General features: G+C 45.1%; 12 non-coding genes across 12 annotated transcripts; 7 read left to right on the forward strand and 5 right to left on the reverse strand.

Annotated features, from left to right (window-relative positions):
* The first annotated feature begins 5,482 nt into the window (after positions 1–5,482).
* LOC132137203 (U4 spliceosomal RNA) lies at positions 5,483–5,619 on the forward strand. The gene has a single exon (XR_009431839.1). It is a non-coding gene; the product is annotated as a U4 spliceosomal RNA (small nuclear RNA).
* Positions 5,620–5,793: 174 nt separating this feature from the next.
* Positions 5,794–5,875, reverse strand: trnas-gcu (transfer RNA serine (anticodon GCU)). The gene has a single exon. It is a non-coding gene; the product is annotated as a tRNA-Ser (tRNA).
* A 750-nt stretch (positions 5,876–6,625) lies between these two features.
* On the forward strand, positions 6,626–6,766 carry LOC132137066 (U4 spliceosomal RNA). The gene has a single exon (XR_009431705.1). It is a non-coding gene; the product is annotated as a U4 spliceosomal RNA (small nuclear RNA).
* Positions 6,767–6,940: 174 nt separating this feature from the next.
* Positions 6,941–7,022, reverse strand: trnas-gcu (transfer RNA serine (anticodon GCU)). Its single transcript has one exon. It is a non-coding gene; the product is annotated as a tRNA-Ser (tRNA).
* Positions 7,023–8,306: 1,284 nt separating this feature from the next.
* LOC132137204 (U4 spliceosomal RNA) lies at positions 8,307–8,443 on the forward strand. The gene has a single exon (XR_009431840.1). It is a non-coding gene; the product is annotated as a U4 spliceosomal RNA (small nuclear RNA).
* Positions 8,444–16,349: 7,906 nt separating this feature from the next.
* LOC132137173 (U4 spliceosomal RNA) lies at positions 16,350–16,490 on the forward strand. The gene has a single exon (XR_009431810.1). It is a non-coding gene; the product is annotated as a U4 spliceosomal RNA (small nuclear RNA).
* A 163-nt stretch (positions 16,491–16,653) lies between these two features.
* On the reverse strand, positions 16,654–16,735 carry trnas-gcu (transfer RNA serine (anticodon GCU)). Its single transcript has one exon. It is a non-coding gene; the product is annotated as a tRNA-Ser (tRNA).
* A 724-nt stretch (positions 16,736–17,459) lies between these two features.
* On the forward strand, positions 17,460–17,600 carry LOC132137143 (U4 spliceosomal RNA). The gene has a single exon (XR_009431778.1). It is a non-coding gene; the product is annotated as a U4 spliceosomal RNA (small nuclear RNA).
* Positions 17,601–17,774: 174 nt separating this feature from the next.
* trnas-gcu (transfer RNA serine (anticodon GCU)) lies at positions 17,775–17,856 on the reverse strand. The gene has a single exon. It is a non-coding gene; the product is annotated as a tRNA-Ser (tRNA).
* A 748-nt stretch (positions 17,857–18,604) lies between these two features.
* On the forward strand, positions 18,605–18,744 carry LOC132137089 (U4 spliceosomal RNA). Its single transcript, XR_009431727.1, has one exon. It is a non-coding gene; the product is annotated as a U4 spliceosomal RNA (small nuclear RNA).
* A 3,072-nt stretch (positions 18,745–21,816) lies between these two features.
* On the forward strand, positions 21,817–21,956 carry LOC132137177 (U4 spliceosomal RNA). Its single transcript, XR_009431814.1, has one exon. It is a non-coding gene; the product is annotated as a U4 spliceosomal RNA (small nuclear RNA).
* A 174-nt stretch (positions 21,957–22,130) lies between these two features.
* On the reverse strand, positions 22,131–22,212 carry trnan-guu (transfer RNA asparagine (anticodon GUU)). Its single transcript has one exon. It is a non-coding gene; the product is annotated as a tRNA-Asn (tRNA).
* Between the last annotated feature and the right edge of the window lie 1,558 nt (positions 22,213–23,770).

Genomic DNA, 23,770 nt, shown 5'->3' on the forward strand with positions numbered 1-23,770 from the left:
AATCCGCAGTAAACCAAGTATTGACACCTCTAGGGGGTGATGTTGACCACCGGGAGAGCCTCATCTCAGGGGCCCCTCTCCCATGTCCCCAAAGCACGAAGCTGTAGGACCTTGAAAAAAAATTCCCATCCTGCACCCTGAAATCTCTCAAAAGGCTCTGATCATGTAAGAGTCAGAGAGGGCTGAGGGAGAGATTTTGTGCAGGAGGCTCCAAATTTTCCCTCGCCTTAGGGCCCCACTCTTTCGGCAGCTCAATCGGGGCGGCCCCTGGACCCACCGATCCGAATTTCGGGCCCCTGGGTCTTTTCTAAAGAAGTCCCACCTGCCACATACTTGAATGGGTTTGGCCTAGCGGATTCGTGGACACAACTCGCGAGGGCCCCAGGGCCCCGCGCTTTCGGAAGCTCACTTGGGGCGGCCCCTTGACCCACCGATCCGAATTTCGGGCCCCTGGGTCTTTTCTAAAAAAGTCCCACCTGCCATATACTTGAATGTTTTTGGCCTAGCGGGTTCGTGGACAGGACTTGCAAGGGTCCGGTCGGGCCGAATTTTGGATATGTGTCTCATGGGAACCCACTCAACTGGGCATAGAAGTCTGGTGGCCCTATGACCTTCTTTAGGGGTCAAACAGTCAAATAAGTGACCCCACGTCCACCAAATCGGTACACGTTTCGATTGAAGGTGGGACATCCACAGTTCGGAGACGATAGGACGTAGGGCCCCCATATTCCAGATTCTCGCATCTCAGGGGCCCCTCTCCCATGTCCCTGAAGCACGAAGCTGTAGGACCTTGAAAAAAAAATACCCGTCCGGCACCCTGAAATCTCTCAAAAGGCTCTGATCATGTAAGAGTCAGAGAGTGCCAAGGGAGAGATTTTGTGCAGGAGGCTCCGAATTTTTCCCTCGCCTTAGGGCCCCGCGCTTTCAGCAGCTCACTCGGGGCGGCCCCTGGACCCACCGATCCGAATTTCGGGCCCCTGAGTCTTTTCTAAAAAAGTCCCACCTGCCATATACTTGAATGTTTTCGGCCTAGCGGGTTCGTGGACACGACTCCCAAGGGTCCGATCGGGCCGAATTTTGGATATGTGTCTCATGGGGACCCCCTCGAATGGGCATAGAAGTCTGGTGGCCCTACGACCTTCTCTAGGGGTCAAAGGGTCACAGAAGGGACCCCATGTCCACCAAATTGGTACGTGTTTTGATTGGTGGTGGGACGTCCACAGTTCAGAGACGATAGGTAGTAGGGCCGCCAAATTTGAGATTCTGGCATCTCAGGGTCCCCTCAACCAGGGCCCCGAAACACATAGTCGTAGGACCCAAGGAGAAAAGTGCATCACGCTAGGTCCTCACGCTTTTGACAGCACGTTTTAGGGGCCCTTTTTTTTTAAAAATGTCCATTTACAATTTATTCAGCGGGACCTCCATAGCGCTCCCGTGGACATACATTTTTATGCATATTTTACATTATTATTGGATAAAACTTACATGAATGGATTCCTCTGGGTGTCCTGAGTACAGTAAAGGTCTTTTCATTAACAATAACACACATTTGAAATAATTAAAGTTAAATAAAGTTGCTATTTAATGAAAAGTGAGATACGCACCACATGTGGTGCACATGTGTGCCAAAATTCAACGCTCATTTTTATGCAAATTCTACAGTATTATGGGATAAAACTTACAAAAATGGATTCCTGGGAGCTTGCAGAGTACAGCTGATGAGACTTTAACCACGAAACCGCTAAAATTTATCTGTCCACGGAACCATTAGGAAGGGTGTGCTGAATGAATGGCAAATGGGAGGTTTTTTTAAAAAAAATGTCCATTTACAATTTATTCAGCGGGACCTCCGTAGTGCTCCCGTGGACATTATTTTTTATGCAAATTCTACAGTATATTGTGATAAAACTTACATGAATGGACTCTGCTGGGCTGTCTGAGTACACTGCAGGCGTTTTGATCAACAATATTGCCTATATTTAATTAAATCAAATTTACTAGAATTGTTTTTTGTTAAACCTAAGGTGGACACATATCCCACTTGCCATTTATGCCATGGACACCAAATTTGGGGCACTGTATCTCCGCCTCCCGTGGGTTCAGGGACTTGGGGCTGGTGGCGTCGGATAGAGGTCCCCCTGGTCTGACTTTGACCCGATTTTGGTGCAGTTTGGCCCCGTTTTGGCGGAGTTACAGCTTGGCAAAGTGTGTGACATTTTGGTTAATATTCACCACATGTGTAAAAATCCAACATTTTTATATGTATATTTCTACGGTGTTATGGGATAAAACTTACAAAAATGGATTCCTGGGAGCTTGCAGAGTACAGCTGATGAGACTTCAACCACGAAACCGCTAAAATTGATCTGTCCACGGAACCATTAGGAAGGGCGTGCTGAATAAATGGCAAATGGGAGGTTTTTTTTTTTTTAAATGTCCATTTACAATTTATTCAGCGGGACCTCCATAGCGCTCCCGTGGACATACATTTTTATGCATATTTTACATGAATAATGGGATAAAACTTACAAAAATGGATTCCTCTGAGTGCCCTGGGTACAGTACAAGTGTTTTCTCTAGACCTCATAAAAAAAAAAATTCTTCCGACTTCCACCCGCCTCTAGCTGCCTTCTCTAGCCGGGGAGGGTGCACCCTGGCCGGCATGGATGAGTAGGTGCGAGGGGGGTGGATGGTACTTATGGGACAAAGTATTATGGGATAAAACTTACAAAAATGAATTCCTCGGAGCTTGCAGAGTACATCTGATGAGACTTCAACCACAAAATAGCTAAAATTTATCTGTCCACGGAACCACTAGGAAGGGCGCCCTGAATAAATGGCAACTGGGAGGTTTAAAAAAAAATGTCCATTTACAATTTATTCAGCGGGACCTCCATAATGCTCCTGTGGACATTAATTTTTATGCAAATTCTACAGTATTATGTGATAAAACATACATGAATGGACTCTGCTGAGCGTGCTGTGTACAGTAGGGGTGTTTCCATTAACAATATTGCACTAGTTTGAAATAAATCAAGTTAAATAGAATTGCTATTTAATAATCTGCAAGTGGACACATATGCCATGAAATAAATTAAGGGGTGGACATGCACCATATGTGGTGAAATTAACCAAAACATTTTTTCTATGGAAATTCTACATTATTATGGGATAGATCTTACATTAATGGACTCTGCTGAGATGTCTGAGTACACTGCAGGCGTTTTGACCAACAATATTGCCTATATTTAATTCAATCAAATTTAATAGAATTGCTATTTGTTAAACCTCAGGTGGACACATATCCCACTTGCCATTTATTCATATTGGATGGACACCAAATTTGAGGCTCCGTATCTCCGCAGATTTGAGATTCTGGCATCTCAGGGGCCCCTCACTCAGGGCCCCGAAGCACGTAGTCGTAGCACTAAAGGAAAAAAAGTGCATCGCACTAGGGCCCCGCGCTTTTGACTGCACGATCCAGGGGCCCCAAAGAGCCACCATTCCGAATTTCGGGCCCCTGGGACTTTTCTAAAAAAATCCCACCTACCATTTATTTGAATGTGTTAAGCATAGCGGGTTCGTGGACACTGATTGCAAGGGCTCTTGGGCCCCGGGCCTTCGTAAGCTCACTGGGGGAGGCCCCAGGAGCCACCGTTCCAAGTTTTGGGCCCCTGGGATATCTCCGAAAAAAATGTCCAACCGAGGCCCATTTCTAACGCTAATGGTCAAATGGACAAATATTGGGTCCGTGGGACCAGGGGGTGGGGTCCGCAAATGTTCCGCATGTGATCCGTGGTCATTCTGTGAATATAATGGTCAAATGGACAAATAGTGGGTTCGTGGGACCCAGGGTGGGGGTCCGCAAGTGGTCCGCAGATGATCCGCAGTCATTGTGTGAAAATAATGGTCAAATGGACAAATAGTGGGTTCGTGGGACCCAGGGTGGGGGTCCGCAAGTGGTCCGCAGATGATCCGCAGTCATTGTGTGAATATAATGGTCAAATGGACAAATACTGGGTTCGTGGGACCCAGGGTGGGGGTCCGCAAGGAGTCCGCAGATGATCCGCAGTCATTGTGTGAATATAATGGTCAAATGGACAAATAATGGGTTCGTGGGACCCGGGTTGGGGGTCCGACGGGGGTCCGCATCGGTTCCGTGGTCATTCTGTAACTTTAAAGGTCAAATGGACAAATATAGGTTTCGTGGGCAAAAAAATCGTCCACCCCCCATTCGGGAAAATGCCACTGTTTTAAACCTGAGGTGTACTGCTCCGTGCGCCACCCTGTGGAGAAGTGCTGAATGGCATTTAGGGGCCTCAAATTTGGGTGGGCTTCCACGGGGCCCCTCGGGGGTCCAGATCCTCCCGCGCCGGTCAGGGGTCTCCCGTGGGCCGGCGCGGTCCGGCAGACATCGACGCCGCGTCCGGCAAAAATTTTTTGGGGTCAGCGCGCAGGTCCCCTTAACCCACGTACACGAGCCCTCAAACTTATACCTGAATGGACGCTCCAAAAAAAAATGGACTTTATAGAGGTAGCACATTTGACACAGGACCTCCCTCAGAACTTGTTTGTAGTGTCTTTGCACTCGTCACTGTATCCTACCCAACCCCCCAGGGGCCTCGTCAAACAGAATCTATCCTGACCCAGACCGCGAGCTTTACGACTCCACCCCTTTGTTGCCAAGATACCCATAACTCTCTTCCCCCAGGGGTTTGGGAAAGCAACACACACTCCTCTTTAAGTAAAGAGAGAGCAGCGAATAAGGCTTCTCGTACATACTGCCTACTGGTTTTCGTAGACACACCACGCAGTTTGGAGCTATTTACCACCCTGTCGTTCCACGTCCACATGGCTCCAGGTGAAAGGTCGCGACCCTTGCCACCATTCTTTCGCAGAGGCAATATTGTAGCCTATGGGTGCTTCTCAATATCCCTACTCGTCTGCTCGCTCCTCCGTCCTCCATCATATGACCCGGAAAACGATCGAACACTGCCATCTTGAAGGACATCTCAATTCTCTAATTGCACCACGAGGAGACGAGGATCGAGGAGGGAGGAGGCTTCATGAGGAGAGATGAGCGAGGATACACAGGTGTATCCTATGCGGAAGTATTTTATCGACTTAATGTGACGCACGTATAAATTCTCCTCCCCCTTCACATCTGTTGTAACAATTTTTATTTATATTTTACCTTTTCACTTCAAATAAACCATGCATGTCATATATTTCAAACAGGGCATCTTGCTTTATTAATATTTATTATGAATGTCTTAATTAACAAACTTTAACAACATAAGGGCAGATCCCTTTAATTACAGCTGATGACACTTTGAAGTAACGCTGAAGGGAGCGAGGATAAATCATTTCACTTGATTCAAGTCCTCCATCCTCACGTCTTTTCCTTGCGTCCTTCCCTCGCATCCTAAAAGGGTGGAGCTAAGACACGAGGAAAGGAAGCGAGGAAAGGAAACGAGGATGCACAAATATGAATTGAGAAGCACCCTATGAGGCTCATCCGAGGCGCGATCATTGCTGGCTGAAAACTTTACCCAATACCCCGCCAGGATGACTTGAAATAGAGTCAGCCTTGGCAATTTTTGCCAGCTTCTTTTGAAGCTTATCGTGTTGTTGAAGAATAGGTCTCGTGTCCTTAATGCATTGCGTGCTTCCATTATTTAACACACCTGATTCAGATCATCGACCGTTTTGAATCGCACTGCATGAGGTGGACGTGTCACATAAGGAAAGTGCACAAAATGTGCAGAGCAGATGAACAATCACAGCAAGGACCGACGAGGATGGGATTCTAACCCACGTGTGCAGAGCACAATGGATTAGCAGTCCATCGCCTTAACCACTCGGCCACCTCGTCACTCATGTGAGTGTCCGACTGACCTCTGGGCTGTGGTGGTTTTCCTGAAGAACCTTTTAGCACTGTGACGTTGAAGCTCACCCTTGAAACCAAAGTATAGTTAATTTTTGTACATGTACGCTGAGATATGCGTACAGTTGAACACGTAGAATTTCAAAGCATATTCCATTTGTTTGCGCATTCGAATGCAGGAGGTTAAACACGTGCGCTCTCGAAAGTTTGAACTTTTTCCAGCACCTGCTGCATTTTTCATCGTTTATGACTGATGTTCTTTGTACTCTTAAAAGCTGAGCTTGCTCCTATCTCATGACCCCCCTCAGACAAGCGCTTGTCATTGTGGCCCTCTGTCGTTCTGGTCTCCGTTGCCGTTTTGAAAGAACACCTGAGTCTAGCAAAAGGTAGCACATTTGACACAGGACCTCCCTCAGAACTTGTTTGTAGTGTCTTTGCACTCGTCACTGTATCCTACCCAACCCCCCAGGGGCCTCGTCAAACAGAATCTATCCTGACCCAGACCACGAGCTTTATGACTCCACCCCTTTGTTGCCAAGATACCCATAACTCTCTTCCCCCAGGGGTTTGGGAAAGCAACACACACTCCTCTTTAAGTAAAGAGAGAGCAGCGAATAAGGCTTCTCGTACATACTGCCTACTGGTTTTCGTAGACACACCACGCAGTTTGGAGCTATTTACCACCCTGTCGTTCCACGTCCACATGGCTCCAGGTGAAAGGTCGTGACCCTTGCCACCATTCTTTCGCAGAGGCAATATTGTAGCCTATGAGGCTCATCCGAGGCGCGATCATTGCTGGTTGAAAACTTTACCCAATACCCCGCCAGGATGACTTGAAATAGAGTCAGCCTTGGCAATTTTTGCCAGTTTCTTTTGAAGCTTATCGTGTTGTTGAAGAATAGGTCTCGTGTCCTTAATGCATTGCTTGCTTCCATTATTTAACACACCTGATTCGGATCATCGACTGTTTTGAATCGCACTGCATTAGGTGAATGTGTCACATAAGGAAAGTGCACCAAATGTGCAGAGCAGATGAACAATCACAGGAAGGAACAACGAGGATGGGATTCGAACCCACGCGTGCAGAGCACAATGGATTAGCAGTCCATCGCCTTAACCACTCGGCCACCTCATCACTCATGTGAGTGTCCGACTGACCTCTGGGCTGTGGTGGTTTTCCTGAAGAACCTTTTAGCACTGTGACGTTGAAGCTCACCCTTGAAACCAAAGTATAGTTAATTTTTGTACATGTACGCTGAGATATGCGTACAGTTGAACACGTAGAATTTCAAAGCATATTCCATTTGTTTGCGCATTCGAATGCAGGAGGTTAAACACGTGCGCTCTCGAAAGTTTGAACTTTGTCCAGCACCTGCTGCATTTTTCATCGTTTATGACTGATGTTCTTTGTACTCTTAAAAGCTGAGCTTGCTCCTATCTCATGACCCCCCTCAGACAAGCGTTTGTCATTGTGGCCCTCTGTCTTTCTGGTCTCCGTTGTCGTTTTGAGAGAACACCTGAGTCTAGCAAAAGGTAGCACATTTGACACAGGACCTCCCTCAGAACTTGTTTGCAGTGTCTTTGCACTCGTCACTGACCCAGACCGCGAGCTTTACGACTCCACCCCTTTGTTGCCAAGATACCCATAACTCTCTTCCCCCAGGGGTTTGGGAAAGCAACACACACTCCTCTTTAAGTAAAGAGAGAGCAGCGAATAAGGCTTCTCGTACATACTGCCTACTGGTTTTCGTAGACACACCACGCAGTTTGGAGCTATTTACCACCCTGTCGTTCCACGTCCACATGGCTCCAGGTGAAAGGTCGCGACCCTTGCCACCATTCTTTCGCAGAGGCAATATTGTAGCCTATGGGTGCTTCTCAATATCCCTACTCGTCTGCTCGCTCCTCCGTCCTCCATCATATGACCCGGAAAACGATCGAACACTGCCATCTTGAAGGACATCTCAATTCTCTAATTGCACCACGAGGAGGGAGGAGGCTTCATGAGGAGAGATGAGCGAGGATACACAGGTGTATCCTATGCGGAAGTATTTTATTGACTTAACGTGACGCACGTATAAATTCTCCTCCCCCTTCACATCTGTTGTAACAATTTTTATTTATATTTTACCTTTTCACTTCAAATAAACCATGCATGTCATATATTTCAAACAGGGCATCTTGCTTTATTAATATTTATTATGAATGTCTTAATTAACAAACTTTAACAACATAAGGGCAGATCCCTTTAATTACAGCTGATGACACTTTGAAGTAACGCTGAAGGGAGCGAGGATAAATCATTTCACCTGATTCAAGTCCTCCATCCTCACGTCTTTCCCTTGCGTCCTTCCCTCGCATCCTAAAAGGGTGGAGCTAAGACACGAGGAAAGGAAGCGAGGAAAGGAAACGAGGATGCAGAAATATGAATTGAGAAGCACCCTATGAGGCTCATCCGAGGCGCGATCATTGCTGGTTGAAAACTTTACCCAATACCCCGACAGGATGACTTGAAATAGAGTCAGCCTTGGCAATTTTTGCCAGCTTCTTTTGAAGCTTATCGTGTTGTTGAAGAATAGGTCTCGTGTCCTTAATGCATTGCGTGCTTCCATTATTTAACACACCTGATTCGGATCATCGACCGTTTTGAATCGCACTGCATGAGGTGAACGTGTCACATAAGGAAAGTGCACCAAATGTGCAGAGCAGATGAACAATCACAGGAAGGAACGACGAGGATGGGATTCGAACCCACGCGTGAAGAGCACAATGGATTAGCAGTCCATCGCCTTAACCACTCAGCCAAAAACAGGGCAAAAGGGACTGCTACAAGGGGGAAAGAAAGGGAAAAGAGAAGGAGAAAGGAGGGAAAAGCAAGAAAAAGAAAAAAAATTATCCATCAAACTTCATGAACACACACAAAGGATTTAAGTAAAGTGTTTGATTGGTTTTTGACTATATTTTTAATAAAAAAATTAATAATAATAATAATAATAATCTGACAAACACACCACAAACTCTTGCCAGGACTTGCACCTGGAATCTTCCACCCAAAGGATGGATGTGTTACTATTACCCCACAAGAGTTGTGTCTTTCCTTTTTTTTACAAACACTGCAAATTAAACACTGGAAACAGCAACTAAAAACAAAATGTTCACAGCACAACACACACACAGCACAACATATGCAACTATATAAAAACCTAACTATATACATTACTATATACACCAATGAAAAAAAAAAATCAAAGAACTCCCTGTACATTCTCCCTCCACTGTGCAACAGAGAGGCCTGAGGCTGGACAGTACCACCGGCCCTTCAGCTGAGTGTGGCCAGTTGTCTTATTTTTTGCCTGCCCACACTGCTTGCAGATATAGTGATATATATCCTTTGCTAGTCGTTTCCGTGGTGGTTCGCCTCTAGCCACTCGCTCCTCATCCTCTTGGGCAGCTTTCTGCCTTCTCCATGTGCACTGCCTGGGCTGAGTGGAGGGACAAGTTTGTGATGGCAAGGTATTAGGCTGCTGGAATTGGGGAGGGGACTGGAATTGGGGAGGCGGCTGGAATTGGGGAGGTGGCTGGAATTGGGGAGGTGGCTGGAATTGGGGAGGTGGCTGGAATTGGGAAGGTGGCTGGAATTGGAGAGGGGGCTGGAATTGGGAAGGGGGATGGAATTGGGTAGAATGAGGCAGTGGTAGACCTGGTTGGTAGCTGGGAAAGGGTGGGTAGGACCCAGGGGGGAATGCAAAGTGTGGTGCTGGTGGGTATATGGGAAATGCAGAGTAAGATCCAGGAGGAGGGGTGGGCATTGGGCACCTGTTGGAGAAACGCTTACGAATGAAGGCCTCTCCCTCCTGTTTTGCTGAATCCTGAAATACAATGGACTCATGCCCATGCTGTGCAGGAACAGCTGGAAGTTCGCGCACTTCAGGAAGAGCCTCCTTTGCCAAATATACTTGTTTGGGCAGTGCAGTACCCTGCAGAAGCATGTCTCTGTCTACACGTTTCTGTCTTTTTAGTAGCCTGCAAGAGAAACATTCTTCATCTTAAATTAGCAATTTAAGTGAATAAAAGCCCATTGTCTTTACTTCCTGTAGCATCATTTTTAAAAGCATGTACAAGAAGGTTTTATAAGTACAATCTTGATATACTACTGTGATTGTGCAAAAGTATCGCATAAAACAAGACTCACCACGAGGAGACAGTAGTGGTGTTTATCGGGACCAGAACTAGGTTAGTCTGTCCTAGAACCTCTCTGCTGTCCTCCATCAGCTGTTTTAAGTGGCTGTTTACCACCACAATAGATTGTGGAATTGGCAGAGTTTTTCCTTGTGTGTCCCTGGGCCTGTTCCGTGCTTGCTGAAACTCTTTCAAAAGCCTTAGGCAAACACATTCACAGACCCTGTGGACTTCAGGGTCCTGAGCTGCCTGCCCATGAGTCATGAACAATCTATGGAAAAGAAAGATGATATAATCTGAACTGTATACTGGGTTATAAACTAGTGACGATCCAAATAGTCAAATTACCTCTCTGCTGCCTGCTGTCCTGGAGCAGAGCCACTCTGCTTCCTGGATGCTCTCCAAGGTCCTGTCAAAGCCTTCTTCTTAACCCTCTGGCTATATTTTGATGGTACTTTGTCCATGGCATGCAGAGCCATGTACAGCTGGACTATGTTGGCCTCCTCTTGTGATGACAAGGCAGTGATTGTTCGGTTTAGGCCAACCAAGTAGGCTGCCAGGGCATCAACTGCCTCCCAGCCCAAGACACCTCTGAAATCACACTGTGTACTCTGGAAATTGAGAAAAATGCCAAACACAGTCCAATAAACATATACGGTGTTGTAATAATTATTTTGCATTGTACATGCATATATTTTAACTTTACACATTGGTGACAATAGGCGTTTTGCACTGTACCAGATACATTTTTTTTAAAAGTAAAAAATAATACAGGATAGCAATATTACCTGGCTTGATGTGCTAGGACTTGCAGTGTCATCCTCCTCTTCCTCAGTGACCTCCTCATCTGGGGATTTGGGTTCAGTGTCACCCACCTGACTTGTCACCTGGGCCTGCACGACAGCTACTGGAGAGTCATCAGCCCTAAGGTCAGCTGCATGGCACACAGTCGTGTCAATTTCACTATCCTCTTCTGGCTCCTCTGGGGGGACTTCAGGCATGTCATTGTGGTGTGCAATCAACTGGTCGCCTCTATTGGACTGGGCCAACAAGTACTCCACTGCAATGCGCTCCCCTGCAATAATTTGTACCACATTGTTAATGGGGAGAGGACACACACACTCACACACACACACACACAAACAAACAAACACAGGAGAGAGAGAAATACTCCAATGCTCAGCATTTTCCTGTGAGATATCTTACCAGTGGGTTTTCCTGGAGGGGTAAATTCTGGCATCAAAGCCCGACCAAGCACCCGTTGGCTCATGCTGTTTAAATGAGACGTTGTGCAGACATCAAATGTCCTTAGGGTTGAGGCCCCCACCACAGATACAGCTTCTTTTGCCCGGCTCATGTTCCACATCGAGGCCCCCTCTAACATGTACATTTGTGTGTGCATGGCATTGCATCTCCATCCTAAGAATGAAAATGCACAGATTCAGTCAGCAATTATTTTAAACTGAGGACATACAAATTTAATGACACAGTTATAGAACAGTAACACATAATAATGAGACTGATAGTAAATTCCATGAAAACAAGCCAAATCCAGGTAGCACCCAGGGTTCTGTTGTTGACACAATAGCGATCTTTTCAACGTAAAAATCTACAAAACATACTGCAATTTCATATTCAGAATTTACCAGGAATGAAGGCACACTGGTGGCGGTGAAAACTCTCCAGCGAGGATGACCCCCTGCCGCACCTAAGCACGTTTAGGACTTTGCCACCCTTCTGGAGTGTCCCCGTCTTTGTGTACAACTCTACATGTGGAGGGTCCTGGATGCACTCGAGGTGTTTTTGTTGCATCTCCCAGACATGGTGCATGCTGTCAGGGTTAACCAGGCGAAACCCTGTAGTGTCAGTTAGCTCCCACACTGATTCCAGCAGCCCTGAAATCATGGCCCGGATCTCCTCAGCCCTGGGTGTCCGCCGCCTACAGTGCTTCACGAGTTCACCTGGGCTGATGCTGGCCATGAGCTGAGCCTCAGTGGGAGCCTTTCCACCATGGCTGCACTTCCACTCCCCTCTCTTGGCAGCCTTAAGTTCTTTCACATCCTCCGGATCCCACTCAAAGATACAGGAGGAAAGTTTTGAACAAAAGGTACTATAGAGAGGGTGGTGCTCTGTAGTAAGGCCACAGTTGAATCTTCTCATAAAATGGAAGATATCTAGCCTTACAATAGACTTCCATGGCCGAAAAAGTTTTAACACTGAAGATGCACCTGTGGAGGAGAAAAAATAAAAAACATGCATTTGATTTAATTTCAAACATACTTTTCAGTCAATATAACTTATTACAATTTTTAATACACTGGCTGTAAAAATAATACTAATTAATTACCATCACCAATAGGGAAAGGGGAACTTTTTTACACCACTATTAACTTTTATAAAATATATTGCAGTGCACATTTGATAAAGTAGTAATTTGAAAATCTCACCTGACTGACTGCAGCAATCCCGGTCAACATAGATGACCTCAGGCTCTGGCTCGCCAGCATTCTGGTAGCGTTTGACGACGCCCTGGCACAGCTCCTCCAGTCCTGCGCCTTCAGCTGTTGTCAGAACACTGTTCAGAACCTGGCCGCGCTCATTGCCAATGTTGGTCATCCATGCAGCCGTGTCCCCAATGCCACCAGCCAGCTTTTTGGTGATCTGAAAAACAAAAAGAAGGAAAAATAAAGACATTCTGACAAGCTTAATTATACATTTTCTTTGATTTGTTATGGTACATTATAATATATATATAACACAAATGTATATAACACAACATTTTTCATCATGTTGAAATTCTTTCTGGCGGAAAATAAACCTCATGCTGAAACCTTCATGTATTGTACCTTCTTTGTAGAATCCATCTTCAGGATTCGGCCATGGGTGGAGGTAATCACCCCCTTCATCTTGTCCAAATGGCTGAGGATATCGTTGGAGTGGACAGTCTCAAACCACTGGGCGAGTGGACGTGGCCTGAAGGGTGCAGGTGCAGAAAAGGCAGGTGCCGTTGCAGATTGGACCAGGGTAACCTTTCTCAAATGATGCTCACAATCAGAGAGGTACTGGATGGTGCGTCGTGCCCACTCCTCACTGTGGGCTTCCTCTACTGCTGACTGGAAGTAGGAGGAACTGTTACCACTGGTCCTTGGCCTGAGGAAAGTCACACATTTCCTGTCCAGGGCTAGCTGAGTGGTCAGCACCGCTGGAAACATGGTCCTGTGTGCCACATCCAGTTGTGAAAGGATGTCCTGGCTCCATGGGCATACTGGCAACTTGCATGCACTGCAGCGTGGATAGTCCCCACCCACAAGGTAATAGCGGCTATCCATGTCAATCACCTCCCTGACCTTCGGGTAAATTCCTGAATGGTGCATCTTCCGGCCACACTGTGGGCATTTAAGAGGAATGCCCCACATCCTCATTGGTGCCCACAAGAACATCCTCTGTCGGAAGTACCACCCGGGCTCAGGAGGACATGGCTTGGGCTGCATCGATGGATAAAACCAGTTCACCTGGATCTTCTGCCTCAGCTGCCCTGTGGGCTCATAGAGGCACTTGGCAATCCACACCCAATCTGCTGGCTGGAGGACTCTCTTGAACTGACTGGGAAGAAAGCTCTCCCAGTCAGTAATAGCCTGAGGCAGAGATGGTGTAGGCTGCAGTGAGGGTACTGGATGTGAGGATGGAGTGGGCTGTGGAGATGGAGAGCACCGTGGAGGTGGTGGTGAGGGCTTTGGAGCTGGAGAGTGGTGTGGGAATGGAGTGGGCCCTGGGGATGGAGACACTGGTACTGGCATTGGAGACGGCAAGTGCTGTGGAGGTGGAGGCAGCCATGGAGATGGTGAGGGGCAAGGAGATGGTGTGGGATTTTTTGAAGGGCTGACACGTGGAGCCAATAGAGCCCCATAATGGCTCGACTCAATGTGTTGGAGGAGTTCGACGCCACCCTGGACCCTGACCCCACAGCTGTCACACCTCTCTTCAACGTGGTGGTCAGAGAGGTGCTCGGAGAACTTCTTTGCCTCCACAACCACACTACACAGAGAACATTTCACCCCATGTACTTCCTGTGATGTCCCGGTCTCCTCTGAGCTGCCGCCTGCCTTTACCTTAGGCCCTGACTCAATCAAGACCTTATCTGTTGACTGGGAGAAAATTAATATTAGGAACAAAAGAAGGTCTTACTATTCATGTTAAATAATTACACCAATTACTCTGCAGAACTGTACTGAGAATATATTCTGAGAATATATCAGGGGTTGGTGCATAAAATAGTGTATTACATGACACAGGGACTTATCATGCCTTTGATATATTATATCATATACCTACCTTATGGAACCCACAAGTGCCCACAATGTGCCTGCCAAACAGGTCCACCTTATTCCCCCTTTGCAGGGGACAGGCATCAATCCGCTCCAGGACCTCCTTCCATTTTCTGCTTCCAGGCCTTTTTCCTGTACTGAACTGGAAGGTGCCCTGGGCATACCTGTGGCAGATGTCGTTCCAATAAGCAGAGGATTCGCCTGTTTTGGTCATATCTGAACAATAATGGGGAACAAATCAATGTGGTTAAATATGTGTTAATATAGCAACAGTAGAAAGGAGTTTATTGGAGTTTTATATTTATATACACACACATACACACACACACATATACAGTATATATATATATATATATATATATATATATATATATATATATATATATATATATATAAAGACTCACATCAAGTATATAAAAGCAGACATGTTGAGTGGTGAAATATGTGGCAGGTTAATAGTTTTCTGCAGTAAATATGTTCCTACTTGCAAAAAATTGCAAATAGCTTTTGATGTATAATTATAAAAACTGTGTTTGTATATAAAGTAAGAAAGGGGGAAAAAACTAGATATTTAATGAATACCTGGAATAGTAAAAGATTTAAATACATTCAGTAAAGAATCACTCAGTCATGACTGAAATAACATAGGGAATGGATACTTGGAATACTGAATGATGAAATGAAATTGCAAAGATATAGAAAATAAAAACTTGTTATGAATCGAAGGCTTAACAAGCATCAGTTAGCGACACGTTAAGTTAGCTTGCCTTGCTACGCAAGCGTAGAACGATCAGAATAATCTTTATTCCAAATCATGAATTAATGTTTGAACAAATAGGTTAACACTGATGTCACGGATTTGTATTGTGATAATGCTTACCTTGAATCTCTGCATAGCAGATGTCCAGTGAGTTACAAACAGCTGGAATATCACGAAACTCATTCAGCCAATCAGCGGCGAGATTGGCATGTCAACTTGCTGATTGGCTCTTTCCTCTCGGTAGGAATTGATTGGCTCCTTTGCCCCATCTGTTCGAAAGTTTCGGATTTGCTTTAGGACCTGTTCGGATTAATTTAGGATGTGTTCGGACTTTCGTTCTGACTTTGTTAGGAAGTGTTGCGACCTTGTTCGGAAGTATTCAAATGTTGTTAGGAAGTGTTAGGAAGTGTTCAGCCGTCCGATCGCTGGAAGGTACGGCCAACTCGTCACTCGTGTGAGGGCCCGACTGACCTCTGGGCTGTGGTGGTTTTCCTGAAGAACCTTTTAGCACTGTGACGTTGAAGCTCACCCTTGGCACCAAAGTATAGTTCATTTTTGTACATGTACGCTGAGATATGCGTACAGTTGAACACGTAGAATTTCAAAGCATATTCCATTTGTTTGCGCATTCGAATGCAGGAGGTTAAACACGTGCGCTCTCGAAAGTTTGAACTTTGTCCAGCACCTGCTGCATTTTTCATCGTTTATGACTGATGCTCTTTGTACACTTAAAAGCTGAGCTTGCTCCTATCTCATGACCCCCCTCAGACAAGCGCTTGTCATTGTGGCCCTCTGTCGTTCTGGTCTCCGTTGCCGTTTTGAGAGAACACCTGAGTCTAGCAAAAGGTAGCACATTTGACACAGGACCTCCCTCAGAACTTGTTTGCAGTGTCTTTGCACTCATCACTGTATCCTACCCAACACCCCAGGGGCCTCGTCAAACAGAATCTATCCTGACCCAGACCGCGAGCTTTACGACTCCACCCCTTTGTTGCCAAGATACCCATAACTCTCTTCCCCCAGGGGTTCGGGAAAGCAACACACACTCCTCTTTAAGTAAAGAGAGAGCAGTGAATAAGGCTTCTCGTACATACTGCCTACTGGTTTTCTTAGACACACCACGCAGTTTGGAGCTATTTACCACCCTGTCGTTCCACGTCCACATGGCTCCAGGTGAAAGGTCGCGACCCTTGCCACCATTCTTTCGCAGAGGCAATATTGTAGCCTATGAGGCTCATCCGAAGCGCGATCATTGCTGGTTGAAAACTTTACCCAATACCCCGCCAGGAAGACTTGAAATAGAGTCAGCCTTGGCAATTTTTGCCAGCTTCTTTTGAAGCTTATCGTGTTGTTGAAGAATAGGTCTCGTGTCCTTAATGCATTGCGTGCTTCCATTATTTAACACACCTGATTCGTATCATCGACCGTTTTGAATCGCACTGCATGAGGTGAACGTGTCACATAAGGAAAGTGCACAGCAGATGAACAATCACAGGAAGGAACGACGAGGATGGGGTTCGAGCCCACGCGTGCAGAGCACAATGGATTAGCAGTCCATCGCCTTAACCACTTGGCCACCTCGTCACTCGTGTGAGTGCCCGACTGACCTCTGGGCTGCGGTGGTTTTCCTGAAGCTCACCCTTGACACCAAAGTATAGTTCATTTTTGTACATGTACGCTGAGATATGCGTACAGTTGAACACGTAGAATTTCAAAGCATATTCCATTTGTTTGCGCATTCGAATGCAGGAGGTTAAACACGTGCGCTCTCGAAAGTTTGAACTTTGTCCAGCACCTGCTGCATTTTTCATCGTTTATGACTAATGTTCTTTGTACTCTTAAAATGCTGACCTTGCTCCTATCTCATGACCCCCCTCAGACAAGCGCTTGTCATTGTGGCCCTCTGTCGTTCTGGTCTCCTTTGCGTTTTGAGAGAACACCTGAGTCTAGCAAAAGGAAGCACATTTGACACAGGACCTCCCTCAGAACTTGTTTGCAGTGTCTTTGCACTCGTCACTGTATCCTACCCAACCCCCCAGGGGCCTCGTCAAACAGAATCTATCCTGACCCAGACCGCGAGCTTTACGACTCCACCCCTTTGTTGCCAAGATACCCATAACTCTCTTCCCCCAGGGGTTCGGGAAAGCAACACACACTCCTCTTTAAGTAAAGAGAGAGCAGTGAATAAGGCTTCTCGTACATACTGCCTACTGGTTTTCTTAGACACACCACGCAGTTTGGAATTATTTACCACCCTGTCGTTCCACGTCCACATGGCTACAGGTGAAAGGTCGCGACCCTTGCCACCATTCTTTCGCAGAGGCAATATTGTAGCCTATGAGGCTCATCCGAAGCGCGATCATTGCTGGTTGAAAACTTTACCCAATACCCCGCCAGGATGACTTGAAATAGAGTCAGCCTTGGCAATTTTTGCCAGCTTCTTTTGAAGCTTATCGTGTTGTTGAAGAATAGGTCTCGTGTCCTTAATGCATTGCGTGCTTCCATTATTTAACACACCTGATTCGTATCATCGACCGTTTTGAATCGCACTGCATGAGGTGAACGTGTCACATAAGGAAAGTGCACCAAATGTGCAGAGCAGATGAACAATCACAGCAAGGAACAATGAGGATGGGATTCGAACCCATGCATGCAGAGCACAATGGATTAGCAGTCCATCACCTTAACCACTCGGCCACCTCGTCACTCATGTGAGTGCCCGACTGACCTCTGGGCTGCGGTGTTTTTCCTGAAGAACCTTTTAGCACTGTGACGTTGAAGCTTACCCTTGAAACCAAAGTATAGTTAATTTTTGTACATGTACGCTGAGATATGCGTACAGTTGAACACGTAGAATTTCAAAGCATATTCCATTTGTTTGCGCATTCGAATGCAGGAGGTTAAACGTGCGCTCTCGAAAGTTTGAACTTTGTCCAGCACCTGTTGCATTTTTCATCGTTTATGACTGATGTTCTTTGTACTCTTAAAAGCTGAGCTTGCTCCTATGTCATGACCCCCCTCAGACAAGCGCTTGTCATTGTGGCCCTCTGTCGTTCTGGTCTCCGTTGCCGTTTTGAGAGAACACCTGAGTCTAGCAAAAGGTAGCACATTTGACACAGGACCTCCCTCAGAACTTGTTTGCAGTGTCTTTGCACTCGTCACTGTATCCTACCCAACTCCCCAGGGGCCTCGTCAAACAGAATCTATCCTGACCCAGACCGCGAGCTTTACGACTCCACCCCTTTGTTGCAAAGATACCCATAACTCTCTTCCCCCAGGGGTTCGGGAAAGCAACACACACTCCTCTTTAAGTAAAGAGAGAGCAGCGAATAAGGCTTCTCGTACATACTGCCTACTGATTTTCGTAGACACACCACGCAGTTTGGAGCTATTTACCACCCTGTCGTTCCACGTCCACATGGCTCCAGGTGAAAGGTCGCGACCCTTGCCACCATTCTTTCGCAGAGGCAATATTGTAGCCTATGAGGCTCATCCGAGGCGCGATCATTGCTGGTTGAAAACTTTACCCAATACCCCGCCAGGATGACTTGATATAGAGTCAGCCTTGGCAATTTTTGCCAGCTTCTTTGAAGCTTATCGTGTTGTTGAAGAATAGGTCTCGTGTCCTTAATGCATTGCGTGCTTCCATTATTTAACACACCTGATTCGTATCATCGACCGTTTTGAATCGATTAGCAGTCCATCGCCTTAACCACTCGGCCACCTCGTCACTCATGTGAGTGCCCGACTGACCTCTGGGCTGCGGTGGTTGTCCTGAAGAACCTTTTAGCACTGTGACGTTGAAGCTTACCCTTGAAACCAAAGTATAGTTAATTTTTGTACATGTACGCTGAGATATGCGTACAGTTGAACACGTAGAATTTCAAAGCATATTCCATTTGTTTGCGCATTCGAATGCAGGAGGTTAAACGTGCGCTCTCGAAAGTTTGAACTTTGTCCAGCACCTGTTGCATTTTTCATCGTTTATGACTGATGTTCTTTGTACTCTTAAAAGCTGAGCTTGCTCCTGTCTCATGACCCCCCTCAGACAAGCGCTTGTCATTGTGGCCCTCTGTCGTTCTGGTCTCCGTTGCAGTTGAATTTCTTCACTGATAAAATAGATAACATTAGAAATACAATAGCGAATGTAGATTCTACAGAGTCTAACACTTCAGTTTCATCCATCGCACCCAAAAATAAACTGCAGTGCTTTACAAATATAGGACAGGAAGAGCTAAATAAACTTATCACTGTATCTAAACCAACAACATGTTTATTAGATCCTGTACCCACTAAATTACTAAAAGAGCTGTTACCTGTAGCCGAAGAACCGCTTCTCAATATCATTAACTCGTCGTTATCTTTAGGTCACGTCCCAAAACCATTCAAGCTGGCGGTTATCAAGCCTCTTATTAAGAAACCAAAACTAGATCCTAGTGTACTGGCAAATTATAGGCCTATTTCAAATCTTCCATTTATGTCTAAAATTTTAGAAAAAGTTGTGTCTGCTCAATTGAGCACCTTCCTGCATAAAAATGATCTGTATGAAGAATTTCAGTCAGGTTTTAGGCCCCACCATAGCACAGAAACTGCACTTGTTAAAATTACAAATGACCTGCTTCTTGCGTCAGATCAAGGCTGCATCTCATTTCTAGTCTTACTTGATCTTAGTGCTGCGTTCGACACCATAGATCATGACATACTCATAGATCGATTACAAAACTATACAGGTATTCAAGGGCAGGCTCTAAGATGGTTTAGATCCTACCTGTCCGATCGCTACCATTTTGTTTACTTAAATGGGGTGTCATCTCATTTATCATCAGTAAAATATGGAGTGCCACAAGGATCCGTCCTAGGTCCCCTTCTATTTTCAATATACATGTTGCCCCTTGGTAATATTATTAGAAAATACGGAATTAGCTTCCACTGTTATGCTGATGATACTCCGCTATATATTTCAACGAGACCAGATGAAACTTCCCAATTATCTAAGCTAACAGAGTGTGTTAAAAATGTAAAAGATTGGATGACAAATAATTTTCTCCAATTAAATTCGGATAAGACAGAGATATTAATTATTGGACCAAAAAACACCACACAGAATCTTGTAGATTACAATCTGCAACTAGACGGATGTACTGTTACTTCCTCTACAGTCAGAAATCTGGGTGTTATATTAGACAGCAATTTGTCTTTTGAAAATCATATTTCCAATGTTACAAAAACCGCATTCTTCCATCTTAGAAACATTGCCAAGCTACGAAACATGTTGTCTGTTTCTGATGCAGAAAAGCTAGTTCATGCATTCATGACCTCTAGACTGGACTATTGTAATGCACTTCTAGGTGGTTGTCCTGCTTCGTCAATAAACAAGCTACAGGTAGTCCAAAATGCAGCAGCTAGAGTCCTTACCAGGTCAAGAAAATATGATCATATTACCCCAATTTTACAGTCTCTGCACTGGCTACCTATTAAGTTCCGTATCTGTTACAAATTATCATTACTTACCTATAAGGCCCTAAATGGTTGAGCTCCTGCGTACCTAACTAGCCTTCTACCACGCTACAACCCATCACGCACCCTAAGGTCACAAAACGCTGGACTTTTGGTAGTTCCTAGGATAGCAAAGTCCACTAAAGGAGGTAGAGCTTTTTCACATTTGGCTCCCAAACTCTGGAATAGCCTTCCTGATAATGTTCGGGGTTCAGACACACTCTCTCTGTTTAAATCTAGATTAAAAACGCATCTCTTTCGCCAAGCATTCGAATAATGTATCTCTTAAATTGTGAGTGTAGTTGCATCTGCATTTTTATTCTTCAGCTTGGGTTAAACTAATTTTACTTTGTTGGATCAGCAGCTATGCTAATGATGTCTCTATTTTGTTTCTATGCTTTGCCACGGGATTTACATCCCGTGGTAACTAGGATTTACACAAGCTCCAGTCAGGATCCAGAACACCTGAGAAGAGATGATGCTGACCCTCAGAGGACCCCAGATGATCCTAACCTTAAATCAACAAACAGAACTAACAATTATTGCTACATGTGTGACTGCATCCTATAATTACTATTAATTAATAATATTGATAGTTCATCATCTAGCTGACTACGTCTTGTATTATTATTATTATTTTTATTTTTCTAAAATCCTGTCAAACGTGCACAAACTACTAGCTACTACTAAATATTGTAGAAACATAATTTTCTGTAAAGTTGCTTTGTAATGATTTGTATTGTTAAAAGCGCTATACAAATAAACTTGAATTGAATTGAATTGAAAAAGTTTTGAGAGAACACCTGAGTCTAGCAAAAGGTAGCACATTTGACACAGGACCTCCCTCAGAACTTGTTTGCAGTGTCTTTGCACTCGTCACTGTATCCTAACCAACCCCCCAGGGGCCTCGTCAAACAGAATCTATCCTGACCCAGACCGCGAGCTTTACGACTCCACCCCTTTGTTGCCAAGATACCCATAACTCTCTTCCCCCAGGGGTTCGGGAAAGCAACACACACTCCTCTTTAAGTAAAGAGAGAGCAGCGAATAAGGCTTCTCGTACATACTGCCTACTTGTTTTCGTAGACACCATGCAGTTTGGAGCTATTTACCACCCTGTCGTTCCAGGTCCACATGGCTGCTGGTGAAAGGTCGCGACCCTTGCCACCATTCTTTCGCAGAGGCAATATTGTAGCCTATGAGGCTCATCAGAGGCGCGATCATTGCTGGTTGAAAACTTTACCCAATACCCCGCCAGGATGACTTGAAATAGAGTCAGCCTTGGCAATTTTTGCCAGCTTCTTTGAAGCTTATCGTGTTGTTGAAGAATAGGTCTCGTGTTCTTAATGCATTGCGTGCTTCCATTATTTAACACACCTGATTCGAATCATCGACCGTTTTGAATCGCACTGCATGAGGTGAACGTGTCACATAAGGAAAGTGCACCAAATGTGCAGAGCAGATGAACAATCACAGCAAGGAACAATGAGGATGGGATTCGAACCCATGCATGCAGAGCACAATGGATTAACAGTCCATCGCCTTAACCACTCGGCCACCTCGTCACTCATGTGAGTGCCCGACTGACCTCTGGGCTGTGGTGGTTTTCCTGAAGAACCTTTTAGCACTGTGACGTTGAAGCTTACCCTTGAAACCAAAGTATAGTTAATTTTTGTACATGTACGCTGAGATATGCGTACAGTTGAACACGTAGAATTTCAAAGCATATTCCATTTGTTTGCGCATTCGAATGCAGGAGGTTAAACACATGCACTCTCGAAAGTTTGAACTTTGTCCAACACCTGCTGCATTTTTCATCGTTTATGACTGATGTTCTTTGTACTCTTAAAAGCTGAGCTTGCTCCTATCTCATGACCCCCTGAGACAAGCGCTTGTCATTGTGGCCCTCTGTCGTTCTGGTCTCTGTTGCCGATTAGGAAACGTATGTGTGCTATTTGATAGCAATTTTCCTTAGAAAGCCACGTTTCTAGCATTTGTAAAACTGCATTTTTCCATCTCAAAAATATATCTAAATTATGGCCTATGCTCTCAATGTCAAATGCAGAAATGTTAATCCATGCATTTATGACCTCAAGGTTAGATTATTGTAATGCTTTATTGGGTGGTTGTTCTGCACGCTTAGTAAACAAACTACAGCTAGTCCAAAATGCAGCAGCAAGAGTTCTTACTAGAACCAGGAAGTATGACCATATTAGCCCAGTCCTGTCAACACTGCACAGGCTCCCTATCAAACATTGTATAGACTTTAAAATATTTATTATTACTTATTAAGCCCTAAATGGTTTAACACCTCAGTATTTGAATGAGCTCCTGTTACATTATAATCCTCCACATCCACTTCGTTCTCAAAACTCAGGCAGTTTGATAATACCTAGAATATCAAAATCAACTGCGGGTGACAGATCCTTTTCCTACTTGGCGCCTAATCTCTGAATAACCTACCTAACATTGTTCGGGAGGCAGAGACACTCTTGCAGTTTAAATCTAGATTAAAGACTCATCTCTTTAACCTGGCTTACACATAACATACTAATATGCTTCAAATATCCAAATCCATTTAAGGATTTTTAGGCTGCATTAATTAGGTAAACCGGAACCGGGAACACTTCCCATAACACCGATGTATTTGCTACATCCTTACAAGAATGACATCTACTCTAATATTAGTCTGTTTCTCTCTTATTCCGAGATCACTGTAGCCACCAGATCCAGTCTGTCTCCAGGTCAGAGGGTCACTGCAGTCAACCAGATCCAGTACGTATCCAGACCAGATGGTGGATTGGCACCTAGAAAGGATCTCTACAGCCCTGAAAGACAGCAGAGACCAGGGTAACTAGAGCCCCAGATACAGATCCCCTGTATCACAATCTGACTTTGCTGCAGCATGGAATTGAACTGCTGGTTTCGTCTGGTCAGAGGAGAACTGGCCCCCCGACTGAGCCTGGTTTCTCCCAAGTTTTTTTCTTCATTCTGTCAAAGATGGAGTTTAAGTTCCTTGCCGCTATCGCCTCTGGCTTACTTAGTTGGGGTCACTTTATTTACAGCAATATCGTTGACTTGATTGCAAATGAATGCACAGACACTGAACTGAACAGAGATGAC

Source organism: Carassius carassius, unplaced genomic scaffold, assembly GCF_963082965.1.
Source record: "Carassius carassius unplaced genomic scaffold, fCarCar2.1 SCAFFOLD_68, whole genome shotgun sequence".
NCBI lineage: Eukaryota > Metazoa > Chordata > Actinopteri > Cypriniformes > Cyprinidae > Carassius > Carassius carassius.